The 26871-nt window shown below is 44.7% G+C and overlaps 3 non-coding genes across 3 annotated transcripts; 1 reads left to right on the plus strand and 2 right to left on the minus strand.

The window, feature by feature from the left end:
* Nucleotides 1–10750: 10750 nt before the first annotated feature.
* Nucleotides 10751–10824, minus strand: trnan-guu (transfer RNA asparagine (anticodon GUU)). Its single transcript has one exon. It is a non-coding gene; the product is annotated as a tRNA-Asn (tRNA).
* Nucleotides 10825–16951: 6127 nt separating this feature from the next.
* Nucleotides 16952–17033, plus strand: trnas-uga (transfer RNA serine (anticodon UGA)). Its single transcript has one exon. It is a non-coding gene; the product is annotated as a tRNA-Ser (tRNA).
* Nucleotides 17034–21191: 4158 nt separating this feature from the next.
* On the minus strand, nt 21192–21265 carry trnat-agu (transfer RNA threonine (anticodon AGU)). The gene has a single exon. It is a non-coding gene; the product is annotated as a tRNA-Thr (tRNA).
* Nucleotides 21266–26871: the final 5606 nt, after the last annotated feature.

A 26871-nucleotide genomic window follows, 5' to 3' on the forward strand; every position in this document is an offset into this window, starting at 1 on the left:
CTGCTGCCACTGACCATTTGAATTTGATATTTAATTTCTATCGGCGATGCGAGCAATTTAAATCCAAGCAGCGTGGTGACGAGCTGTAATTGGTCAACTGGTTTCCATTAGACAGATGAGCGGACGGGATAGAAACTGAAACATGGATGGGGTTTGTCCCCTTCCCTGTAACGGTTCCCTTGACCCTCCCCGTGGGACAACTAACCGCCTTTCATTGACTCTCTTGCAGTCTGCACCAAGGATGGGCAGGTCCTCATCGCTATCTCCAAGGATTTGACGCTGCCTCCTGTTAACCTGACAACGGTCCATCTGAAGGATGGAGAAGGAGCTGAGTGCAATCCGATCGTGGCCTCTGAAGACACTGTGCTCTTTCAGGTCGCAGTCACTGAATGTGGCGCTACTCAGCGGGTAGGTATTGTGGGCTGGGAGTCCCATCAATGGCTCAGTTCGGGACTGATGGACTTCTGTCTCTTGTAGCTGGACGGCATGAACATCCTGTATGAAACGGATGTGTTGGGTGAGTTTGAGATCTTGGATGGCGCTTTGGGATCGGTGACCCGGGACAGCCCTTTCAGGTGAGAATAGGAGCACATTCAGCGGGCAGAGACAGTGAGTGCCTGAATTCTTCAGCCGTGTCCGTTCTCTTGCAGGCTCCATGTCCAGTGCAGTTACAAGGGAAGCCAGGAGTCTGATCTGCAGGTGAAGCCCAGAGTTTACACCCTTTCTCCACCACTGCCAGCCACTGAGGCCGGGATCCTGCTTCTGGAGCTGAGAATAGCGAGAGGTAACGAGTGCTCGCTGATAGTAGTGTCCAACTTCAGGCTCTCTCCAAATAGTGCCCACCCTTCATTTTTCTCTTTTCAGATGGTGGTTACCGGAGCTGGTATGTGGCCAGTGACTACCCGATCCTGAGTGTGCTCCGGGACCCCGTGTTTGTGGAGGTTCGTGTTCTGAACCGGAACGATCCGTCCCTTGTGCTGCTGCTCAATGACTGCTGGGCGACCCCCACTGCCGAGCCATATTCGGGGCTCCGATGGGACCTCCTGGTGGAGAGGTAAGGGATCGAGTGAGGGGGCTTGAGGCAGTGTGGAGATTGGGGAGGGGGCGACATGGGCGGGGATTAATACAGAAATCGTCACTTCAGTCCGGGTTAGTGATTGGGGAAATATTCCTTCGAAGTTGATATTGTATTCCAGACGCTGGTATAATTGGTTTGATGTAAACCTGTAACCGTGTGACTCCCCCTCTGTCTCTGTTCCAGGTGCCCCTTTGCTGGTGATAACTACAAAACCCGCCTCCTCCCGGTAAACGCTGCTTCCCATTTGCTGTTCCCAACTCACCATAATCGTTTTGTAGTCAGCACGTTCGCTTTCTGGGACCGAGTTTCGGGCCGGGCTCTGTCCGGGGAGGTGAGTTTCCTTCAGTGCTTCTTTCCCGGTCACTTTGTATCACCTGCTCCCCGGGCTTAAGAAGTGAGCAGGCCCCTGTTTTTCGGTTGGCTGGAGAAGCATTGATCTCCGAACTGGGAGCTGTGGGATTGACCATACTGCACTGTCTCTCTGCAGGTTTATTTCCACTGCAGTGCTGAGGTTTGCTACCCTTCCACTCGAGAGAACTGCACGGCTCCCTGCAGCCCCAGTAAGTACCTGTGATATGAATAGAAACTAAACGCTGATGGGGAGGGTTGGGTGTGGGACATCTGTACATGGGGCTCCCTCAGCAAGAGGCCGAACACTGGGCACAGGGTTAATGTCCCGAATCTGGCGGGTCTGGGAACTTGTCCATTTCCATTCGGTGCAGGTTTCCATTCGAATAGCAATCTAGGGCAGCGGGTCTGAGCACATCTTGCACCAGGTCAGTAATTGTGAAGGATGCTCTGATCCTTGAGCTGGGATGAATGAGGTATTTTTGGTTCCTTGCTACTTGCCCGGATGCTGAGCTGCCCTACTTGCCGACCCCTGAGGAGCAGAATCCTCCAATTGTTGGCACGAGTGTGTTCCACATCCGGTTCGGAATAGTCCACCCTTGGCCTTGGAGAACATTAAACCAGCATCTTACTATCACTCTGACACTTGGAATTCAGGGTGGAACCGAACGGGTGTCCCGGGGCCGGACACCTGTCCAATTGAGTGTCTCATAAAACTGCGGGTCAAAGTAGTGCATCAAACAGTGTCTCCTTCACCAGGAGACCAGACTGGCCATTGTGGCAGCAGCAATTGCGAATTCTGCTCAGTTGGCACGTCCTTCTGAGAATCCGGATGGAATTATAGCCGGAACTGCGATCTCCAAACTCTGTCCGGTACCCAGGGCCCTGATGTGTTTTGCATGAGGCCATCTGATTCAGGATTTCCAGACAGATTAAGATTTAATCATTAACCATGAACTCTTGTCTCTTTCTCTCCTTCGCCCCAGAGAGGCGAAGAAGCGCCGATGACCAGTCTGGGGTATTGGTGACCGCTGATGGACCCATCCTTTTCCTGGAAGGTGAGGCGAGATTGGCTGCTCTGATCCACCAGGACGAGAAAGGTAAAGCAGGGAGCTCCAACCGTGTCTCGTGATGGAGTAACTGGTGCCCATCGAACCCTGGCTTCTCCCCACAGATACTGCTGTTGATTCCCCCTTCCGTGTTCCTGGATTAGCGGTTGGGGCAGCGCTGCTCTCCGTGGCCCTGTTGGTCGGGACTGTTGCTGTATGGAAAATGGAGCAGGGCCGCAGGGTGGGCTCCGAGTGCAGCTCCATGGAACTGTAGATGTGTCTGTTGGATAATAAAATCCTGTTATTGATGATTCTGGTCTCGTGTTACCTTCCAAATGCTCGCTGGGTTGTACTCTTCGCAGTGAGTTAACTTGATGTCTGGTTTGAGAATTGTTTTTGCTGCAGCCAACAATTGCAACATCCCCAATTCGGAATGAGATCCGGGTCAAAGCTGTGGTGGGTTTGTCGTAAAATGGTGTCGGGAAGGAATGACGAGCTCCCTTGCCTCTAACTCTGATCCTGTGGGTTGGGCCTGGGCCCATATCTCTGGAATTGCCTCTTCCCTAAGGGCATCGATTGACCAGTTTGCCAAGCCGGGAGAATGTTGGGCTCTCTCCTTGCACGACCACTGGCTGCTGGTCTCTCCGGCAACAGGAACAGGAGAATAGGCGAGATGATTGCGTGGCTACCGGGATGGTGTAGGAGGGAGGGATTTAAATTCCTGAGACTTTGGGACCGGTTCGGCGGAAGATGGGATGGGTAACACCGGACCAAGACCGATGTCCTCATGGGGGCTGTTTGCTAGTGCTGTTAGGGAAGGTTAAAACTAGAATGGCAGGGGGATGGGAACCAGAGCAGGAAGACGGAGGAGGGGGAAACAATGATAGAAACAAGACAGAACGGGAAGAAGCAATAGTGGCAGGCAGAGAAAACATGGTGATAAACAAATAGCTGACTAGCAATCTTGAACAGTCTAAATGTGTTAATGTGCGGATCATTTGCAATAAGGTCGATGAATTTACAGCTGAGATAGATATTAACGGGTATGATATAATTGCGATTATAGAGACATCCAGGGGTATTCAATATTTAGGAAGGACAGGCAAAAATGGAAAGGAGGTGGGGTAGCGTTATTGGTAAAGGAGGAAATCAATGCAATAGTGAGTAAGGATATTGGCTCGGAAAATCACAATGTGGAATCTGTATGGATGGGGTTAACACCAAGGGGCAGAAAACGTTGGTTGGGGTTGTTTATTGGCCCCAAACAGTAGTGGAGGGCATTAAACAGGAAATTAGAGACACAGGTAAGAAAGGTAAAACATAATCTGACTTAAATTTACATACAGCTTGGTCAAACCAAACTAGCAATAATAAAGTGGGGGAGGAATTCCTGGAGTCTAGAAATAAATCATGTACACTCATACATTGATGAACCAACTAGCGAACAGGTGATCCTAGATTGGGTATTGTGCGATGAGAAAGGATTGATTAACAATCTTGTGTGGGCTCGCTTGGGGAAGAGCGACCATTACATGATAGAATTCCTCATTAAGATGGAGAGTGAAGTAGTTAAATCCGAAACTAGGGTACTGAATCTAAATGAAGGAAATTACGAAAGTGAGTTGGCTAGGATAGATTGGAGAACTTGACAAAAAGGGATGACGGTGGACAGGCAATGGCTAATATATGAAGAACATGTGGAGAAATTATAACAATTATTAATTCCTGTCTGGCACAAAAATAAAACAGGAAAGGTGGCTCTACCGTGGCTTACAAAAGAAATTAGCCATTAGTATTCGTTCCAAAGAGGAGACATATAAAATTGCCAGAAAAAGCTGCAGGCCTGAGGATTGGGAGCAGTTCAGAATTCAGCAAAGGTGGACTAAGAGGGGGAAAAGTAGAGTATGAGTAAACTAGCCGGCAACACAAAAACTGACTGTAAAAGGTTATATAAATGTCAAGAGAAAAAGATTAGTGAAGACAAATGTAGGTCCCTTACAGTCAATTGCGGAACAAAGAAATGGGAGAACAATTAAACACATACTTTGGTTCTGTCTTCAAAGGAGGACACAAACAACCTTCCAGAAATGTTAGGGAAGTAAGGGTCCACTGAGGGAGAAACTGAAGGAAACCAGGATTAGTTTTAAAGAAAAAGTGCTCGGGAAATTAATGGGGCTAAAAAATCTACATCCCAGAGTACGAAACGAAATGGCCCTGGAACTCGTGCATGCATTGGTGATCATCTTCCAAAATTCTACTGACTCGAACGGTTCCTACAGATTGGAGGGTGGCAAATGTAACCCCACTATTGAAAAAACGAGGAAGAAAAAACAGGGAATTAAAGATCAGTTCGCTTAACATCAGTCGTGGGGAAAATGCTCGAGTCTATTTTAAAAGATGCGATAACAGAACGCTTGGAGGGCATTAACGGGATTGGACAAAGTCAGCATGGGTTTATGAAAGGGAAATTATGCTTAACAAATCTACTGGACTTTTTTGAGGAGGTAACTTGTAGAATAGATAGGGGTGAACCAGTGGATGTGGTGTACTTGGATTTTCAGAAGGCTTCTGATAAGGTCCCACACAAGAGGTTAGTGTGCAAAATTAATGCACATGGGATAGGGGGAATATACTGGCATGGATTGAGAATTGTTTGACAGACAGGAAAGAGTAGGAATAAATGGGTCTTTTCCCGGGTGGCAGGCAGTGACAGTGGGGTACCGCAGGGATCAGTGCTTGGGGCCCCAGCTGTTCACAATATATATCAATGATTTGGATGATGGAACATAATGTAACATTTCCAAGTTTGCAGATGACACAAACCTGGGGTGGAATGTGAGCTGTGAGGAGGACGCAGAGGCGGTCCAATGTGATTTCGACAAGTTGGGTGAGTGGGCAAGAACATGGCAGATGCAGTATAACGTGGATAAATGAGGTTATGCACTTTGGTTGTAAAAACAGAAATGCAGATTATTATCTGAATGGTGATAGATTGGGAAAATGGCGAGGTGCAACGAGACCTGGGTGTCCTTGTACACCAGTCGCTGAAAGCGAGCATTCAGATGCAGCAAGCAGTTAGGAAGGCGAATGGTATGTTGGCGTTCATTTCAAGAGGATTTGAGTACAGGAGCAGGAATGTCTTACTGCAGTTGTACAGGACCTTGGTGAGACCACATCTGGAGTATTGTGTGCAGTTTTGGTCTCCATATCTGAGGAAGGATGTCCTTGCCATGGAGGGAGTGCAATGAAGGTTTCCCAGACTGATTCCTGGGATGGCAGGATGATGTATGACTAGGCCTGTATTCACTAGCGTTTAGAAGAATGAGGGGTGATCTCATCGAAACATATAAAATTCCAACAGGACTAGACAGACTAGATGCAGGGAGGATGTTCCCGTTGGTTGGGGAGTCCAGAACCAGGGGTCACAGTCTCAGGATAGGGGGTATGTCATTTTGAACCAAGATGAGGAGAAATTTCTTCGCTGAGGCTGGTGAACCTGTGGAATTCTCTACCACAGCAGGCAGTGGAGGCCAAGTCATTAGATGTATTCAAGAAGGAGATAGATATATTTCTTAATGTTCAAGGGATCTGGGGAAAAAGCGGGAACAGGGTGCTGAGTTAGACATCAGCCATTATCATTTTGAATGGCGGAGCAGGCCCGAAGGGCCGAATGATCTACTTTTGCTCTTATTTTCTATGTTTCTATGAAATTGATAAAGATAAAACAGTCTGAACCCCCAACAGAATATGACGTGTAGCATAGATATTAATGAGAGGAAGTGAGAAGCGTTCCCGTGGATTGGCTCCGTGGCTCAGTTGGTTAAAGAACTCCGGTCCTGGATTCAACTCCCCGTGGTGCTTTTGTGGAATTTATGATATGTAATGAATTTGACCAGCAAAAACAGCGTGCGGTGTTTGTACTTTGTTCAGGGTCCAATACGGAACTTCTCAGAATATCTCTTCAAAATGCCCTTTTATTTTACAGACTGACCTCTCATAGAATGTGAGCGTAACATCTCAACCTAAGGACAAGTTTTTGTTTCTGGGCTCGTTGAGGTCGGGGTATAATTCTCGATTCGAGGTTCATATTCCGGAGAATCCCCATTTTAGCCTGAGAATTGTTATCTTTAGTTGCGGTTCAGACTTTGCAAAGAGGGAAAAGAAGTCCACAAATCACACCACCTCAATCTCAAACGCCTTCGGAAGAAATTCAGTTCAAACAATCACTACCTTTCAAGGCACGTCAATGACCTACACGTTCATTGAACGAGCTTTGCTTGCAATTGCATTCGACCTTGAAACCGGTCTGGCCTTTCATCTCATTGAAGCAGAGTCTGGCCGCTTTATATCTGTGAGCATGTCATTGACGAGGTTTGCTTTGATATTGGTCTCTTTCAATTTTAAAAATTTCACCAAGCCTCAGGGAAAAGAAACCGAAAATCGAATTGTCACTGCAAGTGAAGAATTGAAGGGATTGGTGCAACAAGCAGATCTGGAAAATGCACAGTGCGGTCGCTCAGGAATTTCAAATCCACCCTCTCGCCACTCAGCGATCATATTAACTGAACTTTACACTGGCCCAGTGTCACCGCGCTGAAATCGAGTATTTCTCCGGCACGTTTCTCTTAACTTCACAGTTGCTGGTTTAAGAGTGAAGACCAGCTCGTTGGATTTTCACTCCTGCAAGCTTCAACCATTCATTTTGGAGAAGTAAACTGACAGTAGACAGCTGTTATATTGGTGGCTGCAATCTTAAAGTTTAGCTCAGTAAATTATTGGTTTAGCAGGTGATCTCTTCGTCTGTTTCGGTGGTGCTATCACTTCGCGAGAAAGTTTGATGGTTCGAACCCTTATTTCATTGTCCCTAAGGATTCATCGCCTCAAATTTCCAGGGTTTCAATGTGTGTTTGGTCTGCAAGAAAATGTTTCGTGATCATAGCCGGCTGCGCAGGGCTGATATTCCACCACTTACCCTGTGGTCGGAAATCAGGCACATGAAACATTTAAAGGAATGAAACATTGGCTTCACGGAAATCACAATTCAGAACCCATTTCTTTTAATCGGGTTTATTTTAAATCAGTTAACGCCTGCCTTAAATAGTTGACTCAGGACTGTCTCACAAACAGGTTAAATCTTCATAGAATAATTACCACAGTCATTTTTAGACTGGACGCCGGACGGCGACTTTGCTGTCAGTGAAGAGAGACGGGAAAGACCAAAGTGCCGTTTACCACTCTCAGTGTGGCCCTGAAGGACTGTGTCCAGGCAGAAGTTCTGTTCCCAATGGCCGATCCTCCTCCCAGATTGTCCTTTCTGAGCTCTCGCCAGGTGATGCTAAACACTCAGGTGGGAAAAACCAAAATCCACAACAAGGTGTTTAAAACAAAGCTGATTTATTTAACAGATATCCAGAATATTAAACTCCAGCTCAGTTATAGGGGTTATTAATATCAGCAGTCCTGGATGCGATTAACAGCAGAATCCAAGCCCTGCAATCAGATGTGAACTCGCTCAGCACGTCTGATGATTGAGCGAATCCTCCACACACGGATCACAGAATCATCGAAAGTTACAGAACAGAAGGAAGCCATTCAGCCCATCGTGTCTGTACCGACCGAAAAAGAGCTACCAACTTAATCCCACTTTCCAACACTTGGTCCATAGACCTGTAGGTTACGGCACTTCAGATGCACATCCAAGTACTTTTTAAATGAGTTGAGGTTTTCTGCCTCGACCACCCTTTCAGACAGTGAGTTCCAGACCCCTAACACCCTCTCCGATTCTGTGTATCCTGTTACTTTTTCACTGCTGTCCGGAAGTCTATGAACAACTCCACCAACGTCTTGCATTCTATTCTGTTGCTAATTTCTACGCAAAGCCTTTCTACTGCGTGCTCACCTTTACTGATATCTCTTCTTTCTAATGCAGTAATAGTATCACTCCTAAATATCGCTACTCCACCGCCATTTCCAATGTCCCTATCCTTTCTAAACGGCTTATAACTTGAAATATTTATCTGCCAGTCATGCCAAGTTTGTAGTCAGGTCTCAGTGATGAGCACTACGTCATGCACTATAAGCTGAATTTACGCTTCTAATTCACTTGTTTTATTTCTTATGCTACGTACATTAATGCATAGAACATTTAATTGGGCAATAGAACTTGTAACACCCTTATGCCCTGATGTTGTGTTTAACACACTTCGTAAATAATGTTGGTGAGCTGCAGACACAAGTGGTAACATCGGATTATGTTATAGTGTCAGTAATGGAGACCTGGCTCAAACAAGCGGAGGAATGGCCACTTAAATATTCCTGGCTGCAACGTATTCAGGAAAGGCAGGGAAAAAAGTGGGGGGAGGGGGTAGAGGGGAGCAGGCATTATTGATCAAAAATACTGTTACAGCGGTAGAAAGGGTCGCCATGCTTAAGGGTTCAAAGGCAGAATCTTTTTGGTTAGAATCAAGGAACAATTGAGGAGCTATTACGCTGCTGGATGCATTCTACAGGCGACCAAATAGTGGGAAGGAGAAAGAGGAGCAAATTGGCAGGTAAATTGCAGAAAGATGCAATAATTTTAGAGTAGTGATAAAAGGGAACTTCATTTATCCGAATATAGACTGGGAAGTAGCAGTGTAAAAGTAAAAGAGCGCGAGCAATTCCTGAAATGTGTACAAGAGAAATTTCTTAATCCGTATGTTTTCAGCCCAACGAGGAAGGAAGCAGTGTTGGATTTATTTAGGGGAAAGAAATGGGGCAAGTGGAGCATGATTCTCTGGGGGAGCATTTGCAGCAGGTTTAGTGTAGTTATGGACAATGCAAGGAAAAATCAAGTATGAAAATACTCAACTGGGAAGAGCGAATTTCAGCGAGTTGAAAAGTGATCGGGTCCAGGTGGATTGGAATCAAAGATTGGCAGGTAAAACAGTAAATGAGCAATGGGAGGCCTTGAGTGAGGAGATATTTCTAGTGCAGAATGGACACATTCTTTCCAGGGGAAAGGTTGGGCATGCAAAACTAGAGCTCCCTGGATGACAACAGAATATTTGAGACAGCATTTTGTACATTCTGAATACCAATGTCCGGACAGGTGTGCCCGCGGTTATCAACCACAACCTCGTCAACTCCACGCTGACAGATAAAAAGCGGCCACATTCTGCTTCAGCGAGATGAAATCCGAGAGCGGTTTCAAGGTCAATTGTAATTGCTAGTAAAATGCATTCAGAGGACATGAGATCAATGAGATACCTCCAAACACCCTGCCAGTTTGAACAGCAGCTCAAGATCAAAAGTTCGGTGGGTTGGGGCGTGAAATGAGGGCTCGACCGGGATTTGAATCCTGGATCTCTCACATGTTTCAAACAACAAACCCAAAGTGAAAATCATACCCCTATACCAACAAGCCCGCTGGAAAGAAAAAGCAACAAGCAGTAGTTTCTGAGTATCAGCGGCCACTTTCCCCAAACCTCCCTTTCAGTGCCGTAAATAAAAGTGTGTCCGTACATTAGTGAAGAATCATAAAGCCAATTTCTTCACTGTTGAGTTTTGTTTGGGGCTCCTGACGCTGATAAAGATGATTGGGGACAATTGATGAGTTAATGGTTGTAAAGGCGCAGATACTCCGGTGCAACGGTGCAGATACTCCAGTGTGAGGGTGCAGATACTCCGGTGTGAGGGTGCAGATACTCCGGTGTGAGGGTGCAGATACTCTGCTGTAAAGGTGCAGATCCTCGTATTTAAAGGTGCAGATACTCCGTTGTAAGGGTGCAGATACTCTGCTGTAAAGGTGAAGATGCTCGTATTTAAAGGTGCAGATACTCCGTTGTCAGGGTGCAGATATTCCGGTGTAAGGGTGCAAATACTCGGATTTAAGGGTGCAGATACTCGGATGTAAGGATTTGTTGCCGCGCTGCAGGATCCTTTCATGATCTCTCACAAATCAACTGAAACCCATCGGAATGTGAATACAATGTGAAACCCATCGGAATGTGAATACAATTTTGCGTTTCCAAAATAAACGGGAGTGACATTCATTGTGGAAACAGTCTGGTGTCGCTCACTGCAGAAATATCCATGTCAGAGTGAAGCGCCTCTCCTGCAACCTTCGGACCTTGTCTGTCAAGAAGAATTCAGATTTCCCCGAAGCCAATCACAGGTTAAATGGTGGAAGATCGGCCGTCCTCAGCTGGCCATCGAAAGCGGGCATTTGTTTTATAGCCAAAACAAATATCAGAAACCATGAAATGCGAGACCATGAAGATAAAAGTTACCCCACCGTCTCTGGGTGGGCTCGAACCACCAACCTTTCGGTTAACAGCCGAACGCGCTAACCGATTGCGCCACAGAGACAGCACACGTGTAGTACTGAACCACTGATTCAACGAGCTAAAAAATCAGGTTGCAGCGATTAATATCACCTCTCTCTGCTATCAGTTTACTTTTCCAAAATAAAGTGTGTGAAGTTTGCACGAGTGAAAATCTGTGCTCTGTTATTCCTGAACATTAAACTCACTTTGCCATTAAACACCTGTGTGTTGGAAGACTCAGTCACCTCGTGGTCGAGAGGATTGATTTATCGAGCTGTGATTCGCCATTCTCCATTCCAGGAATATTCCGGTTTACTGAAAATGAGATGAGATGAAATGAGCAGGTCCGACGAGCAGGTCTGTGACACTACACGGTGTCTACAAAGTTGTCTCTTGCACTTACAGTGAAGCGGACGGCAGTTTTCACTCTTAAACCAGTAACTATGATGTTCAGAAAAAGTGTGGCCGAGAAATGCTCGATTGCAGCTCGGTGACACGGGGTCAGAGTAAAGTTCAGTTCATGCGATTGCCGAGTGGCGAGAAGGTGGATTTGGAACTCCTGTGCGGCTGCACTGCGAGTTGTCCAGATCTGCTTGGAGCGATATTCACTTCAATTCATCACTGACAGGGACAATTTGATTCTAAGTTTCTTTTTCTATGCTGCTTGGTGAGATTTCAAAAGTTGTAAACGACCCATACCGACCCCAAACTCGTCACTTCCACTCTGACAGATGAAACGCGGTCACACTCTTCACTTCAGTGAGATGAAAGCCGGGAGCGATTTCACGGTCGAATGCAATGGCGGACAAAACTCATTCCAAGAAAGTGCAGGTCATTGAGGTGCCTTTAAATTCCTGATTGTTTGAACTGAACGTCTTCCCAAAGCGTTTGAGATTCACGTGGAGCGATTTGGGGACTTCTTTTCCCTCTTTGCAAAAGTTTCAACCGCAGGTCAAGATCAAAAGTCGAGGGCAGAATGAGACGCCTTCCTGAAATTTGAGAACCAGGGAAGCAGACTTTACAGCAAGGTTCTGTTTATTGAGAAAAAGCAGATGAAATATTCATTCCGGAACGATCCAGAATCCGATCAGCTCGAAAAGTAACGGTTACCCCGTGATTTGAACACGCAGCCTTCTGGTGACGCAACAAGTCATGCAGATCGAAGCAGGAAGTTGAAAAGTGGGAATTGATAGTTTCAGTGAGTGGGCAAAACTGCGGCAAATATAGTTCAATGTGGGGGAGAGCGAGGTCATCCACTTTAAATCTAAGAAAGATAAATCAGAATGTTTTCTAAATGGTGAGAAACTGGGAACTGTGGAGGAGCAGAGAGATTTAGGGGTCCAAGTACAGAAAGCGCTAGCAACTAGCGTACAGGTACAGTAATTAATTAAAATGTCTAATGGACCGTCAGTACGGCCGGTTAACTCTGTTGCTTAGAGTGTTGTAATGCCATGATCATGGATTCGATTCTTATAATTTACTTTATTTATTTCGGCTTTTCATAACTTTTAAAATCGAAGCTTTACAAAAAAAAAATGAAGACAGATTCGAGGGGACAGTTTTTTGAATAACATCCATTGTCACTTTGCCCCTGGACCGGAGAAACACGTCTTTCTTTTTATTCGGGTTTTTTTGGCAACTGACCCTGTGACGCAACGGCTGGTGTGTTGGACTTCTACTTGTTTTGTTTGATAAGCCATTCAAAGGTTGTGGATTCGAGTTGCAACGGCGTTGCATTTTAGTTCGGGAGCTGGGAAGTGAAATTTTGCAGCAAAACCGCAACAGGATCATTAATGTCCGTCAAGGATGTGAAACTGCCCCCGACACTTCATCTGACACAAGTGGCTCCAGTCACACCCGAATTCATGATTGTTAAACCACTCTGAGCTGGATTGGCGAAACTCTCTCAAGAAGGAGACTCATCATCTGCTCAGACCGAAAGTCAATCTGCTGGACTTCCGGCTCTGTCAGTATGCATGTTCCTTCAGACAGGTTTCTAACTGGACACATGCATCCTGCTGCCGTGCGAGCATTGGTGCTTCAGGGGTAGAATTCTTGCTTGCAGTAATTCTATTCCTGTAAAACTAGCTCCTGAAGTGTAAGATGGAAAGTATCCTGGCTGAGCGGCCTCTGGCGCTGGTTTAAAGCTCCAGTTAAATCCCACGATTTGAAGATGGATCAAAATCATAGTTTGTGTCTACAAAACTGCAGCCTCCCTCCTGTAAACAAGTAATACTAAACATCTCATCTGCTCTTGCAACCGCGTAGTCCGGAGGAACCACATGGCAGTTCAGATAATTAAATGAATTTTGGAGCACATCAATTTTACCTTCAACTCCGGTCGAAATGTTCACAAGGAAAAGGATTGTTTGATCTTGCTGAGATGCGAATTAAAAACCCCGGCATTTCGTAAGCCTGTAACTAATATAAGGACTGATTGCGCCGCGAGAGCCCAGTCACTCTGATCACCTGTCCCACTCTGCTGGAAAGAATCTGAAGGTGAGAGGTCATTACCTGTGGAAACGTGTCCAGTCACTGTGATGAAACTAATATCTGCACTTTCACTTTCAGTTTCTTTCACATCTTCTGCTCCATTGCACTGCAATCGGGATTTATGTGAACAGGTCAAAATGGATATTTGCAGAAATTCTGTCAGTGGTAAAATTAGAATCGAGAAACGCACCAAATATTGAAACCAGCGATTTAAACCACGAGCTCACACTTCCACAAAACAAGGCCTGTCTTTAAAGGTCTGTTTAATGATCAAACAAATTAATTGAAGCCATTTGACCGCATTTGCCTAGTGCTGGGGTTGTTCGCCTTAGAGCAGAGAAGGTTCAGAGGAGATTTGATAGAAGTGTTCAAAGTCATGAAGAGTTTAGATAAAGTAAACAAAGAGAAGCTGTTTTAATTGGCGGAATGGTCGGGAACCAGAGGACACAGATTTGAGGTGATTGCAAAAGAACAAAAGGCGATATGAGGAAAAACTTAATGACGCAGCGAATAGTTCTGATCTGGAATGCGCTGCTTGAAAGGGTGCTGGAAGCAGATTCAATCGTGACTTAAAAAAGGAATTTCAAGGGGAAAAATACAGAGCACCTGGAAAAGGCCGGGGAATGGGACTAATTGGATGGCTCTTATAAAAAGCCGCCACAGGCTCGATGAGCCGAATTGCCTCCTTCTGTGCTGTAACCATTCTATGATTCGATGGACAGAAGCGGTCTGAATGAATGGGCGATCGGTTGTGGGTAACAGGGAAATTTTCGACTGGTTGTCCGGTTGTGTTACTGACGGCTCCTTGTTCTCGGATTATGGTTTTCATTTTGGCCGTTTCACTGTTTGATATGTGAGAGGTCCCCAGCTCAAACCCCAGAACCCTCCTGTTTCACTATTTCCAGTGAGGATTCACTCATTTCTTTCTCACATCTTTTCAGCGTTGCAGAAAGCAGGATTGATTTAATCCTCGAGCATGTTTGAGGTCCAGAGGTCAGAATGCAGCCGGTTTATCGACGCAACACACATGGAGAAAGTAAAATATCTCACGGCGGTGTGCAGATTGAAACTGAAGGTGAATTTATCCCAATTCAGGCGATCTCAGAGGTGCAGAACAAAAATGCGCCTTAATTGGTCGGGAAAACGAACCCTGTTCCCTCGCGTGGAAAGTGCAAATTCTACCAGTGAAACAGCAACGTTTGCATGGCATCGTGCTCTCTGTGTCCAGTTGGAAACCTGTTTGAAACAACATATAATTTCACAAACCTCCTCTGAGTACCTTGCGCATTCTGATTTACAGCCGTGCATTACTTGCACTCGCTGCTTGTGATGGCCGAGTGGTTAAGCCGTTACATCTGAAAATCGACAGGGTCTTTCTGTGATTCATTGGAATGCTGCTCGCGGTGCTATTGTTTAAAGTTTTGTTCAATGCTCAAATAAATATGAACTGGAGATAACGGGCCGCATTTCCTTCTCTCAGAGCGATTCTCCACCGCGGCAGAGCCTTTTAATTGGGAGCCCAATGGTCTCTTGCAAAACTTCAAGGTGCTTGAAGGAAACTTCACAATAATCCACAACTGGAGCATTGTGTCCAATTCTGAGCACTGCACTTTAGGAAGGATGTGAAGGCCTGAGAGGTGGCGCAGAAAAGATTTACTGGAATGGTTTCAGGGATGAGGGACTTCAGTTACGTGGATAGACTGCAGAATCTGGGGTTGTTCTCCTTCGGGCAGGAAGTTTGAGTGGAGATTTGATGGAAGTGTTCAAAATCATGACGGGTTTAGATAAAGTAAATAAAGAGAAACTGCTCCCGTTGGCGGAAGGGTCGAGAACCAGAGGACGCAGATTTTCGGTGGTTGACAAAAGAACCAAAGGCGACATGAGTAAAAACGTTTTAAATCAGCGAGTAGTTATAATCTGGAATGCATCTCCTGAAAGGGTGGTGGAAGCGGATTTAATCGTTAATTTCTAAAAGGAATTGGACAAGTATTTGAATGAAATATATTTGCGGGTCGACAGGGAAAGAACGGGGAAATGGGCCGAACTGGATTGCTCTTGAAGAGATCCGGGGCAGGCTCAATGGGCCGAATGGCCTCCTTCTGTGCAGTAACGATTCTATGAGTGTATGATTCCATCTCTCTCAAGCTTCATTTCAAATTCTGCTAACTTGATATTCAGGCTTATTTTCTTTACTTTTATCTCTCTATCTCTCCCTGTCTCTGTCCCGCTCTGTTTTCTCCTGATGGACTTCTCAGGCTTCATTGAACGGCCCAAGCTCATCGAACCTGCGACACCAGCAGAGAACGGTAAAGATTGAAAGAATGAGACGGTAGGAAAAGTAAAGGACCAACCCAGATGATGAATTCGTAGCCAATGTCCACATATTGATGTCTCTTCGTCCTCATAGTGAAATTATCAGTGCTTTTAGCCCAGTATAAAAACAAAGTCTTGTATTTATAAAGCGCTTTTCACGACATCAAGACGTCCCAAAGCGCTTTACAGCCAACGAAGTATTTTTGAAGTGTAGTCACTGTTATACTTGTGGTAGAGTGGATAATCTGCGGATGCCGAGACAGACAACAATGTAGCTTTAGAGCAATTAATTCTGCAAAGTCTCACTTGATAATACAACTCGCACATTCGAAACGAATGTGGTAAAGAGAGGCTAATATTGTTGATATGAAATAGTTAATGTACGTCTTCACATTGCCGTACATCGGAATAGAAAAAGTGATAGGATGGACAGAATGGTGGCCGATCGGCTGTGGGTGGCACAGAATTCTGCATTGGTTGCACCCCTCTGTTATCAGTGGCTCGTTGATCTTGGGGTATGATTCTCGCTTTGGGGATTTGCTGATTGCTATGTGAGAGGTCCCGGACGAGCCCTGCGGTGTTTCCATTTTTAGTTCAAAATCACTAATTGGCTTCTCACGTCTTGTCAGCAGTGCAGTCGGCAGGATTGTCTTAATTCCAGTGCATGGAGGACAGAATGCAGAGGTTCTGTCGACGACAACACACATGGAGAAAGGAAAATGTCACAAGATGCTGTTCAAATTGAAGCTTAATGTAAACGTATCCGAATTCACATGATCGCATAAATGGAGAATGAAAAATGCTCCTCTATTGGGCGGTGGTCGAACTCGGGCCTCCCGCGCAGACAGCAAGAATTTGATCACTGAAATCACAAAGTCCGCACAGCAGCCGGCGGCATGCGCTCAGTTTGAAACCTGTCTAAAAGAACATACAGTCTCAGAGTTCTCCTGTCATAACCTTCTTCATTCTCTTCTGCAGCGGTGTCGGATTTGTCGCTTGCAGCAGCGATGACCCAATGATGAAGGCGGAGGACTTGCAATGTGATTTTCCAACCCAGCTTCGACGCAACACAAGTGGAGAATGGAAAATGTCTCAAATGGTGCGCAGATTTAAGCTGAGGGCGAATGTTGCACAATTCACGCGATCTTATGAATGGAGAATGAAAATAATCCGAAACGAACCGGAAATCGAACCCCGGTTTCTCACGTGATTAATGAGAATTCTATCACCGAGACAGCAAAGTCAGCACATGAACAAGCTGGAAGTTTCCAGTTGGAAACCTGTCTGAGAGAACAAAGTGTCACAGATCTCGTGTGATAACCCTCCGCATTCTGATTTATAGCTGTGCATCATCGGTGTTCGCAGCTGCGATGGCCGAGTGGTTAAGGCGTTGGACTTGAAATCCAATGGGGTTTCCCTGCACAGGTTCGAATCCTGTTCGCAGCGCTACTTTTTAATGTTTGTTCAGTGTTCAAATTAATATGAACTTGAACGAACGGACCTTGTTCGCTCCCTCAGAGAGGTGCTCCATCGCCAACGACGCTTTTAACTCGGAGCCCAATGATCTCTCGCAAAATTGCAAGACACGTGAAGGAATCTCTCCCAAGCTCCATTCTAAATTCTGCTCGTTCGCAGAAGTTGACATTGATACAACTTATTTCTATGTTTTAATCTCTCCCTATCTCTGTCTCTTGACTTTGCCTGTTTTCTCCTGATGGACTTCTCAGGCATCGTGAACAGCGAAGAATGATGGAACCTGCAACACCAGCAGAGAAGGGTAAAGATGGAAAGACTGAGACGGTAGGAAAAGAAAAGGTGCAACCCAGCTGATGAATTCGTAATTAATGTCCACACGTTTATGTTTCTTCCCCTCACAATGAAAAAATCAGCAATTTGAGTACAGTACACTTATGGTAGAGTGTATAATATGCGGATGTTGAGACCGACAATCGAACCATTGCCGTGGTGATGAAAGCGCCGAATCCTAGACACTAAACCCCAAGGAAACGCTGAAAATTCGTTGCTGCAAACAAGCAGAGCAACGCGGCCTTTCCGACTTGGCCCTTTGTAATTCAGGTCATTTTCCTGCCAGACAAACTGCTCGCACAAAATGGCATTTTCTGTTCGAAATAATATCGCGACAGAGGTGATGTTCAGGCAATGACATCACCAAGTGCAAGTAGGCATGTACATGAAATGGAAAGTGAGGTAAAATACCACCACAAGCTGCTGATGGACATGTTTCCATTTCCAAAATTCACGAACCTGAATGCAGCTCCTTGGAAAACTGCAAGGCCACGCAGGTCCATCGAGAATCGTTTGAAGCAACTGACAATTTAAAGTGACATCTCCTGCTGCTTCTGTGGGGAGTGAGAGAGAGGCACTGTCGGTATTTGCGTACAGTTTGATTTTGCACAGAACTGCACAGAGAAACAGCAAATATACCGGGGCTGTGAGATGTTCTATATTATTCATATTTAGACACAGGAATATCCGCAGTCAGAAGCTGAAAAGAAGGGAGAGATAAGAGGCCTGAGAATAAACACAGAGCTGAATGAATCATGAAAGAGCGAAAGAAAAACTAATGTCATCATTTCCACTTTCTCTCGTGCGCAATCTTGGGAGTACCCCAATGGCCTGGTGGTGAGAATTCGGTCCTCTCACCGCCGCGAGGTTCGATTCCCAGTTAGGGAATTAACTTTAAAAAGAGTTAGGAACTTATAAAATTGATTACATGAAGCTAATTAAATCCTGTTCGTCGTTGAATCCCTGTTTTGATCACCATGAATCAATCGATAACTTTCTATTTCAGACTGAAGGAGATGTTGACGTGGTTACCGAGAGACAGTCAAAACTTTAATAAGATTTTATGCTTTGAATGTGATGATTTTTTTTCATTTTATAGACTGCATCTTAAGAGTGGGATTTAAAACGCAGTGGAGTCGTTGTTAAATTTAACATTAACTGGCAATTGTCGCTGTTTATCACAGGGACGCCCGAACTGGTTCTCCGATCAAGGTGAAAGTAACGCAACGAGGAACATCAGATACAACAGGAGAGGCATTGGGCTATGACAAAAATCCCCACAGTTTTGCTTTTCCAAAATAAAGGGTGTGAAATTTATTCTCTGAACATAGGAACAGTCTGGTCTCACTCACTACAGAAATCTCCATGTCACAGCGAACCAGCTCTCCTGCTGCGAATGCGGCCTCCCTTCGGGCCTTTCGGGGGCTTGTCTGTCAAGGAGAATTGTAATTACCGTGAAGCCAATGTTCCATTCCTTTATATGATTCATGTGCCTGATTCCCGACCGCAGGGTAAATGGTGGAATATCAGCCCTGCACAGCTGGCAATGATTCCGGTACATTTTCTTGATTCCAAAACATGCGTTGAAACCCTGGAACTTTGAGACGATGAATCCTGAGGATAAATAAAATAAGGGCTCGAACAATCAAACTTTCACGCTAACGGATAACACCGCCGAGAACAGGTGAAGAGATCACCTGCTAAACCAATAATTCACTGGGCTAAACTTTGAGATTGCTGCGACCAATATAACAACTGTCTACAGTCAGTGAAAAATGAATGATTAAAGCTTGTTGGAGTGAAAATCCAACCAGCCAGTCTTCACTCTTAAACCAGCAACTATGAAGAAAAACATGCCGGAGAAATACTCGATTTCAGTGCGGCGACACTGGGCCAGAGTAAAGTTCATTCAATATGATTGCCGAGTGGCTGGAGGGTGGATTTGGAACTACTGACCGATTGCACCACGCATTTTCCAGATCTGCTTGGATCACCAATCCCTTCAGCTCATCACTTAGAGGGACAACTAGATTCTCGGTTTCTTTTTCCTGACGATTGATGAAATTTTACAAATTGGAAGCGATCAATATCAAATGTAAAGACGCCACCGACATGCTCACAGATGCAAAGCGGCCACACTCTGCTTCAGTGAGATGAAAGTCAAGAGCGATTTTACGGTCGAATGCAATGGCTAACACAATTCATTCAACGAAAGTTCAGGTCGTTGAGGTGCCTTTAAAGTCCTGATTGTTTCTATTGGACTTCTTCCCAAAGCATTTGAGATTCACGTGAGACGATTTGGGGACGTTATTTTCTTTTGTGCAAAAGTTTCAACTGCAGTTCAAGATCATAAATTCCTGGGACGACAGTTGTTCACAATTTATCGGTGCTGGGACCACTGCTGTTCACAATTTATTGGTGCTGGGACCAAGGTTGTTCACAATTTATCGATGCTGGCACAACTGTTGTTCACAATTTATCGGTGCTGGGACCACTTTTGTTCAAAATTTACATTCATGATTTGGACACGGGAATCGGAAGTACAATTTCAAAACTTAGGGACGACACCTAATTGCGAGCTGTAGTTAATACAAAGAAAAATGCGAATAATAAAGGAAGACATTAGTAAATTCGCAGAATGGGCGTGTAAATGGCAAATTAATTGCAATATTTATTATATACTCCCTTGCCTTTTTGCCCCCCCCCCCCCACCAAATGCATTACCTCACATTTCTTCAGATTGAATTGCATTTGCCACTTTTCTTTCCACCTGTCTGCTCTATGGATATTTTCCTGCAGTCGACAGCTTTCCTCCTCACTCTCAACCACAGGAACATTTTTTGTATCATCTGCAAATTTCTTCATCATGCCCCCTACATTTCAGTCTAAATCAATGATCTGTACCATGAAAAGCAGGGACCTAGTACGAAGCCGCATGGAAGCCCACTCGAAACAGCCTTCCAGTCACAAAAGCACCCGTCGACCACAACCGCTTGCTTCCTGCTACTCAGCCAATTTTGGATTCAACTTGCCAATGTCCTTTGCATCCAATGGGCTTTTACATTTTTGACAAATCTGCCCTGTAGGACTTTGTCAAAAGCCTCGTTAAAATCCATGTTGATTTCATCAATCGCGATACCCTCATCGATCCTCCTTGATACCTCCTCAAGTAATTCAATTCAAACGACCATCCCTTAACAAATCCACGCTGACTGTCCTTGATTAATCCGTGCCTTTCTAAATGACGATTCATACTTCAGCTCGAGTTCAGGCCGACTGGCCTGTATTTACTCGATCTATCCCTGTCTCCCTTTTTCAACAATGGTACAACGTTAGCAATCCTCAAATCCTCCTGCACGACACCTTTTGCCAGGGTGGATTGGAAAATGATGGTCAGAGCCTCCGCTATTTCCTTCCTTGCTTCTGTTAACATCCTGGGATATATTTAATCTGGGCCTGCAGATTCAGGTCGAGCGATTTGAGGACTTCTTTTTCCTCTTTGCAAACGTTTGTCCGGCAGGTCAAGATCACAAGTCTTGGTCCAAATTCGGACGACGTCCGGCTTTGAACCTCAAATCGTGAATTATACCCCGATCCCAACGAGCCCAGAAACAAGAACGTGTCCTTTCATTAACCTGTTGCAGACACATTCTCTGAGAGGTCTGTCTGTGGAATGAAAGGGCGTTTTTGAACAGTCATTCTGTTATCCGTTTCCTCCTGAAACCTGAACAAACACGAACACCACATTGTTATTTTGTCGCTTTATTGCATAAATTAGGTAAAGTAATGAGCTGCACAAGGCGCTGCTGGGAGTTGAACCCAGGATCTCCTGTTTACTAAACAGATGCTTTAACCAACTAAGCCACAGCGCCAATTGATGACAGGGTGCCCCCACCTCCTCACTAATATCTATCAGCGACACTTCACTGTTGGGGGTTCAGGCCGTTTTATCTCTGTCCATTTCGCTTGTCCGTTCACCTGTGCATCCCGACACTGACTGCATTTCTCGCTGTGTTTATCTTTGTGTATCCTTCAGTGCGTTGATAAATGGATGATTATGTGTGATTGTATTTGTGACATTAAATAAATCAGGGCTTCAGAGAATTCTCGCTCTGACATTGGAGAACTATTGAGCCGAACTTTACAGCGGAGTGTTGTTTATTGTGGTGCTGAAACTAAAAAAAAGCGTAAGAGGAGCAAAAAGGGAAAAGGAGAAAAACTTGTGAGGGAAAATGTGGACAACTCTCAAGGTTTTTACGAGTATATTAAGAGAAAGAAGGGAGGCTGAGAGTAATGTGGGCTGCTTAAAGACAGATGGAGGTGATATTGTAATTGAAAATCAGGAAATGGCAGAGTTGCTAATTTTTTACTTTGCATCGCTCGTCACAGAAATGGATGACGCTAACATACCAGAGACACGAGGAAAACTGTTAATAAATCAAGGGGATTCAGTAAAAGTAAAATAATGGCAATGGAGAAAAAGAGGAGGCGAAAGATCGACAAATCTCCAGGACCTGATGGTTTCCACCCCAGGGGATGAAATGGAACAGGTGAGGAAATTGTACACACTTTAGTCATGATCGATCAAAACTCTCTTGATTTAGGAATTGTTATTTAACGAAGCGCATCTTGATTGGAGGCTTCTGTTTGAGAAAGATCTCGAAGTGATAATTGAGAGACCGAAAATAAAGCTGTTTGGCAGGAGCGCTGATGCTGTCGGTTGTTCGCTGCTCTCGTATTGTACAATTGTTAAGCGTGCGTTACTTATTTATAGCAGTATGGGCTCCAGAAATGACCAGGTTGTGAGTTCGAGCGTCTTCTAAAACAATCAAACCTTTTTCTCTGAACATTTTGATCGGAGTTCAAGGTACAAATGGTATCTTCCATAACGCATCTTGTTAACAACCAGTCGTTTTTACAACACGCCCTTGTGGGACAAACGTATGGAGGTCAACAATCGGCTTCTTAGTTTTCCCATGTGGGCACTTGGGTTCCTCTGGCCTACCGTCTTTCAATAGCAAGTGCCAGTTTACTTGTTCAAAGGGGGAGAGGGGGCTTTTAGCGGCAGCTCATATGGCAAAGGGGCCGGTACAAGATCTTTAAATCTAAAGAACCAAACAAACAATTATTTTCTTTAAGCCGATTTTGATCGGTTGGAAGTTTCGTGTGGGGAAAATTTGGAAGAAAAATATGCTGCCTGGTTTCACTGTGTAACGGGTGAAATTATTCAGCTCACAGATGTTAATACGCTGAAAGGTCGAGAGGCCGTTTCCAGCTCCCGTGTGGGACAAGTTCAGCTTTTGAGCCGGTGGGTAAAGTGTTATTTTAATTGCTGCTAACGAATGACAAGACATTTGGCACAAACAAGAAGAATTGTAAACTCACGAGTTCACTGTTCATGTTTCTTACATCTTGTTCAACAGAAACAAGGATTCTCCTCAACACGTTGCTGAGAATTTTATCAAACGGTCCTCACCCTTGCTCGACGGCTGCAGGGTTAATTCAGAGATCTCCCATGAATATGTACGATGGGAGCTTATGTAGTATCGAGCCTGGGTAGCTCAGTCGGTAGAGTATCAGACTTTTAAAGTGGGTAATGAGCTGAAGGTCCAGCGTTTAACTCCATGTCCAGGCTCCAAATTTCGGAACAGCTGGCAAGCTGTGTCTTTGCAGGGGGACCTGCGATGTGTTGTCAAAGTTTCGACAGTATCTTGTTTCCCAGGGATGGGCAGTAATGCGCTGTCTGAGGCGGTTTCCGATCAGGAATTGAACTTTATTGTGTTAGTTCACTGTATTAATTTCGCAAAACTCATTCAACTCTGTAAAAAAGACGAATATTTGTTCAAATCGCCATTGATCATCCAGTAACTTTCTGTTTCCGGCTGAAAGAATTGCTTACTTTTTTTATCCGCTCATTCACCAGGCCGAATTTAGGGAGTTCAGTGGGGAAGTGAAAAAGGAAATGAGAGGCAAGGAGAATTATGACTATAGACTGACGGCCAACATAAAAGGGAACCCAAGAGACTTCGACAGGCATGCAAACAGTAAACGGGTAGTCAGAGGAGGGGTGAGGCCGATTAGGCACGACAAAGGAGATCTACTCATGGAGGCAGAGGGGATGGCCTTGGTACCAAATGAGTACTTTGCATCTGTCTTTACCAAGAAGACAGATTCTCAGCAAAGGAAGTTATCGTTGAGATACTGGATTGTCTAAAAATTGATAAAGAAGAGGCACTTGAACGGCTGGCTGTACTTAAAGTAGATAAGCCACCACGTCCGGATGGGATGCATGCTCGGTTGCTGAGGGAAGTAAGGGTGCAAATTGCAGAGGTACTGGCCATAATCTACCAACATCCTGAGATATGTGTGTGGTGCCAGAGGACTGGAAAGTTACAAAGATTACACCCTTGTCCAAAAAAGGGTGTACGATTAAACCCAGCAACTATAGGTCAGTCAGTTTAACCTCAGTGGTGGGGAAACGTTTCGAAACGATAACCCGGGACAGAATTAACAGCCACTTGGACGAGGGTGGATTGATTAGGGAAAGGCAGCACGGATTTGTTAAAGGCAAATTGTGGTTAACAGGCCTGTTAGAGTTTTTTGATGAGGTAACAGAGAGGATAGATGAGGGCAATTTGGTTGATGTGGTGTATGAGGACTTTCAAAAGGTGTTTGCTGAAGTGCCGCATGGTCTGCTTCTGATCAAGATTGCGGCCCATGGAATAAACGGGGCAGAAACAACATAAATGCAGAATTGACGAACAGAAGGAAACAGATTACTGGTGAACGGTTGTTTTTCGAACTGGAGAGAGTTGTACAGTGGTGTTCCCCAGGGATCATTGCTGGGACCACTGCTTTTCTTTTATATATTAATGACTTGGACTTGAGTGCACAGAGCACAATTTCAACATTTGCAAATGAAACAAAACTTGGAAGAGTCGTAAAAAATGATAAGGATAGCGATGAACTTCAAATGATATAGACATGCTGGTGGCATGGGCGGAGACGGGTCAGATGAAATTTAACGCAAAAAAAATGCGAAGTGATACATTTCGGTCGGAAAAACGAGGAGAGGCAAAATAAACTCCAGGGCACAAATGTAAAAGCGGTAGAGGAACAAAGAGGTGTTTATGTGTACAAATCGTTGAATGTGGCAGGGCAGGTTGAGAAAGCGGTTAAAAAGCATACGGGATCCTGGGCTTTAGAAATAGATGTCTTGAGTGCAAAAGTACAAAAGTATAGAAGTCAGGATGAAACTTTATAACACACTGGTTCGAACACAACTGAAATTTTGTGTGGGGTTCGGGACACCGCACTTCAGGAAAGATGTGAAGGCCTTCGAGGGGGTGCAGAAAAAAATACTATCATAATTCCAGGGATAAGGGACTTTACTTACGTGGATCGGCCGGAGAATCTGAGGTTGTTCTCCTTGGAACAGAGACGGTTTTGTAGAGATTTGATAGAGGTATTCAAAATCATGAAGGATCTCGGCATGGAAGATGGAGAGAAACTGTTCCCATTGGCGGAAGGGTCAAGAACCAGAGGACATAGATTTAAAGTGATTGGCAAAATAACCAAAGGTGACATGAGGAAAAACTTTTTTACACAGCGAGAGGTTCGGATCTCAATGCACTGCCCGAGGGTGTGATGGAGGCAAATTCAATCATGGCCTTCAAAGGTGAGCTGGATCAGTACTTGAAAGGAAAAAAAATGTAGGGTTTCGGGGAAAGGCGGGGGAATGGTTCCAGCTGGATTGCTCTTGCAGAGATCTCGCACGGACTCGATGGCGCGAATGGCCTCTTTCCGTGCTGTAAGCTTTCTATGATTCAATTCTATGTGTTGGTTGCAATGCAAAGGGAACAGAGCGTGCCATAAATCGACACGACTCTGAGTATCCTCACAAGCAATGTATTTTAAGAGCAACTAAATCTGAAACGTCTTACTTGATATCTCAAGTCGTGCACTCGAAAGCAATTTGGTAAAGGGAGACTAATATTGGTGAATGGAGATAGTTGGTGCACAACTTGATATTGCTGTCCACCCGAACAGAAAACGAGATTGAATGGATCGAAGTGGTCTGAAAGGATGGGCGATCGGCTGTGAGACGCAACCAACTTTTACACTGGCTGCACAACTAAAGTAACAGCGTTTCGTTTGTCTAGGGGTATGATTCTCGCTTAGGGAGTTTCATTGAGTGATATGCGAAACGTCCCGGGTTCAAGTCCCGGACGAGGCCGTATGTGTTGAGACAATTGGTGAAAAGTCACCAATTGTCTTCTCACATCTTTTCAGTTTTGCTGTTGGTGGAACTGAATTATATCCGGAGGATGTTTGAGCTCCAGTGGACTGAATGCCGAAGTTTCGTCGACGCAATACACATGAAGCAAATAAAATGTCTCAAGATGATGAGGAGATTGAAACTGAATTTGGATTTTTCCCAATTCAGGCGGATATTAGATGACGGGATAGAAAGCCACATATCCAAGTTTGCCGATGACACTAAGATGGGCAGCATTGCAAGCAGTGCAGATGAAAGCATAAAATTACAGAGCGGCATTAATATAAAAAATGAATGTGCAAAATTGTGGCAAATCGATATGAATTTCGTCAAGTGTGAGGTCATCTACTTTGGACCGAAAAGGATAAATCAGAGTACTTTCTAAATGGTGAAAAGCTCGAAACAGTGGAGGTCCAAAAAGACTTTGGGGTCCATGAATATGCATCATTAAACTGTCATGGACAGGTACAAAAAATAATCAAAAAGGTTAATGGAATGTTGGTCTTTATATCCAGAGGACTAGATTCAAGGGGATAAGTATTATGATACAGTTATACAAAGCTCTGGTGAGACCAGACCTGGAGTATTGCCTTCAGTTCTGGGCAACGCACCTTAGGAAGGATATATTGGCTATGAAGGGAGTGCAGCGTCGATTTACTAGAATGTTGCCTGGACTCCACAGTTAAAATTATGCGGAGAGATTACATAAACTCGGGTTTTCCTCGAATTCAGTCGATTAAGTGCTGATTTGATCGAACATTTCAAAATATTAAGGGGAACTGATGGGGTAAATAGAAAAAAAAAACATTTCCGCCCGTTAGCGTGTCTCGGACTCGGGGAAGCAGCCTAAATATTAGTGTCAGGACTTTCAGGAGTGAAGTTGGGAAACACTTCTGCAAGCAAAGGGAGGTAGAAGTTTGGAACTCTCTTCCGCAAACGGCAGTTGATGCGAGCTCAATTGTTAATTTTAAAACTGAAATTGATAGATTTTTGTTAACCAAAGGCATTAAGGGACATGGGGCTGAGGCGATAATATGCAGTTAGGTTACATATCAACCAGGATCTCACTGAATTGCGCATAAGGCTCGAGGGGCGAAATAGTATACTTTTGTTCTTCAGCTCCTCATTGTTACAGAATGATCCTGCATTGTATTGGCAATCGAACCAAGGTCTCCAGCGTAACAAGTAAGAATTCGACCC

This window comes from Heptranchias perlo, chromosome 20 (genome assembly GCF_035084215.1).
Source record: "Heptranchias perlo isolate sHepPer1 chromosome 20, sHepPer1.hap1, whole genome shotgun sequence".
NCBI classification, from domain to species: domain Eukaryota; kingdom Metazoa; phylum Chordata; class Chondrichthyes; order Hexanchiformes; family Hexanchidae; genus Heptranchias; species Heptranchias perlo.